Source organism: Rattus norvegicus, chromosome 11, assembly GCF_021556685.1.
Source record: "Rattus norvegicus strain SHRSP/BbbUtx chromosome 11, alternate assembly SHRSP_T2T, whole genome shotgun sequence".
Taxonomy (NCBI): domain Eukaryota; kingdom Metazoa; phylum Chordata; class Mammalia; order Rodentia; family Muridae; genus Rattus; species Rattus norvegicus.
In genome coordinates, this window is record NC_141544.1 from 5,586,943 (window position 1) to 5,590,702 (window position 3,760).

Below are 3,760 nucleotides of genomic sequence, written 5' to 3' on the forward strand. Positions count from 1 at the left end.
CCTCCTGAGACCAGAACTTCTTGCAGTGAGGATGGCACTGGAAAGTTCCCAAGGTAAGGTGGGGCCATAAGGACCGTGGGAAAAAAGCAGCTATAAATTCTCAAGGTAGTTAACAAGAATGTTCGCGATAGCAGCGAACAGAAAGTAGGAAGACGCCAGGTGAATTTAGCCGTAGAAGTGTAGAAAATTTTTGTAATGGGGACCTCACAGTCTCATCCAATTTTTCTGCCTCTTCCAGAGCTGTTTGAGCATAAGAAACTAAAAATAAAAAGGAGCACCTTAGAGAGTTTTTTGAGCGAATGCAAAGTCATTGCCCCCTGGTTCACATCTCAGATAATCTTACTGTGGCAAGTTGGGAAAAACTATGGAAAGACCTTGATTTTGCCTGGGAACAGGGGACTCTAAGATCCGGGGTCCACGCAGTGTGGTGCTTAGTGCGTAGTTGCCTTGAGGATCAAAAATGTTTTCAGGCAAATATAGAGAAGGGGCAAGCTGCCCTAGAAATGCTTCAAGAGGAGAGGTCAGAAAAGCAGGGAAGCACAAAGGAGACAGACTCAGAAAAGACAGATGCAGAGGAAGAAACAGACGAAACAGAGTCAGAAGAAGAGCTACAAGTGTTGATAGATCAAATGAGGAAACCGTCTCTAAGGAATAGACAGAAGAAGAAAAGGAAAAAGCCTAAAATGGTGGAGGAACTTCCTGGGTGGTTCCTCTCAGCTCCTCCTCCCTGCAATGTTGTTGACGGAGGAAATAGAGTTTCGGGTGCAGGGCGCCCTCCTGTGGTGAACAACGGTACTGAGCATGCGCAGGCTTTGCACCTGGCATCAGTTGGCTGATAATATGCTAATGAGGGAGCAGCACCATGCTAATGAGGTAATTCATGCTCCACCAATCCCTGAAGGACAATCAGCATAGCCTCAGCTGCTGTCTATATAAGGCGAGCATTCTTGATGCTTCAGGTCTCCCTGTCCCTGTTCAAGGGAGCTGTACAGTAAAGGCTTGTTTGCAGAAGAATCCTGTTGCCGCGCGTCGTTTTTGCTGGCAAGACATTGGGCGTGCGACAAACGGGTAGTACATTCTGCCAAGAAGTGTGGAAGCCAGTCCACACAGAACTGCATCTGGCCTATCCTGTTTATGTGGATGCTGGTCAACAAAGGTATCATGAGCCTTTAGACTTTAAGGTGATCAAGTCCCTGATGGAATCAGTAGGACGTATGGAATTATGGTCTCACTTACCATACCTCAGGTTGAGGTCTTACACAGATTTTGCATGACTCCTAGTGATTGGATTAAACTTGCTCGGGCCTGTCTTAGTCTGGGACAGTATTTGGACTGGAGAGCTTTTCTTATTGAGTTTGCCAATGAACAGGCTGCAGCTAACTTGGTAGTGGGGGGGGGGGCAGCCAGATGCCTGGGATAGAGATATGCTGCTGGATCAGGGATGCTTTGGCAATGCTCAGACAGGGTATCCAGGGCAGGTTTCCCAGCAGATTAATGAAGTTGAAACAAAGGCATGAAAATCCTTACCTAATAAGGGAGAAGTGAGTGGAAACCTCATCAAGATCCTTCAAGGACCTATGGAGCCATTCTCTGACTTTGTATCCCAATTAGTGGAAGCAGCGGGAAGAGTCTTAGGCGACCCCGATACTGCTAGGCCCTTGATTAAACAGTTGAACAATGAACAGTCACAAAGGAATGTCGAGCCGCTATCACTCTTTACAAGAACAAGGGACTTGAGGTTTGGATGAAGGTCTGTAGAGAAATAGGCGGACCTGTGACTAATGCTGGACGTGCGGCTGCACTTATGGTGATGATGCAGAGAAAAGGAGGAAACTCAGGAGTGTGTTAAGTGCCGTCAACAGCGGCGCCTAAAAAGGCAATGTCCAGAAAGGAGAAGTCTATTCAGTATAGGAAGTTGCCAACGTCCGAGGCAACAAGGGCTGTGCCCCAAGTGCAAAAAGGGGAACCATTAGGCTCATGAGTGCTACTTGGTAAAAGACATCAATGGGCAGCCTCTTAGCTCGGGTTTTGGTGGAAAAGGTCAAAAAATGGTCAGCCGGGTCCACGACCCCAGGGCCCACAAATATATGGGGCAGTCGAGAATCAGGATGTAGAACAGAGTCACAAGAGATGGCCGTACCTTTGCCATCTGAGGGGAAAGGAGAGTCACTAAAGGCTCTGCAGGACTGGACCTCTGCTCCACCGCCAGACTTGAACTAACTCCTTGGATGGGCATCCAGTTGACAGAAACTGATTTTAAAGGACCCCTTGAACCTGGAACATTAGGGCTACTTATAGGGAGATCATCTACAGATTTAAAAGGACTACATCTCCATCCAGGAGTTATTGACCCAGATTACACAGGGGTAGTCAAGATCATGGGAGAGTCACCGAAAGGGATTACTGCCATTTCCCCTGGGGACAGAATATCCCAAATATTACTTTGCCTAGCCTTCATGGAAGATTTGTAGCCCAGTCTAGAGAGAGGGGAGAGAATGGTTTCAGTTCCACAGGCTCCGACCATAAATTTTTAGACTTGGGTTTAAACCAACGCCCAGTAATGAAGCTAAGGGTAGATGGTAAAAGGATCCCAGGACTGTTGGATACAGGGGCCGATAGAAGTATAATAGCTAAGAAGGATAGACCCTCTGGATGGCCAGTACAAGCCTCATCTCAAACATTACAAGGTCTCGGTTATGCAAGAGCTCCTGATATGAGTGCAAGACAACTGAGTTGGAGAGATCACGAAGTGCATTCAGGAGTTATGCAACCCTATGTGTTGGATTTTCCCATTTCCCTTTCAGGGAGTGATTTGCTAAAAGATATGGGTTTCAAATTGACCACTGAGTATTCTGAAACTTCACTAAAGATTATGAAACATGCCGGCTATTTTCCCAGTAAAGGAATAGGGAAACACCTGCAGGGAAGGACTAGCCCTATAGCTGCCCAACAGAGAGAAACCTGGGTTTTCCTTGGGGCCGCTGAGGAAGGGTTCCCATTACATGGAAAACAGAGGAGCCGGTTTGGGTTCCTCAATGGCTGCTTTCTTCTGAGAAGCTTGCCACAGCTAAAGCTGGCTAAAAACAATAAAAAACCACCAGTATTACCTTGGAATATCCCAATATGTGTGATTAAAAAAAAGTCAGGGAAATGGAGACTGTTGCATGATTTACGAGTTATTAATCAACAGATGCAAATTATGGGCTCAGTGCAATTCAGGCTTCCTCTTTTATCCTCTCTGCCAGACTGTTGACCTGTTGTAGTGATTGATATAAAAGATTGCTCCATACCTCTTTGTCCAAGGGATAGTGAAAGGTTTGCTTTTACTGTTCCATCATGCAATCATGAAGAACCTGAGCAACGATATGAATGGGTAGTTTTACCACAGGGTATGGCCAATAGCCCTCCTATGTGTCAAATTTTTTGGGGGCAACGCCATTGCCCCAATAAGACAGAGGTTTCCTCTGCTGAGATGCATCCATTTTATGGATGATATCCTTTTAACTTCAAAGAATGAAGAGATTTTAGATTTAGCATATGGAAATTTAGTTAATTTGCTAGAAGGTAGGGGATTGATTATTGCCCCGGAAAAGTTACAAAATGGCAGTCTTGTAAATTATTTAAGAGCAAATGTAAGTCCTCATACCATTATCCCCCAGAAGGTTGAATTGAGGAAAGATAATCTTAAGACTCTTAATGATTTTCAAAAATCACTAGGCGATAGTATTTGGGTCATATATTATTTAAAATTACCAAATTA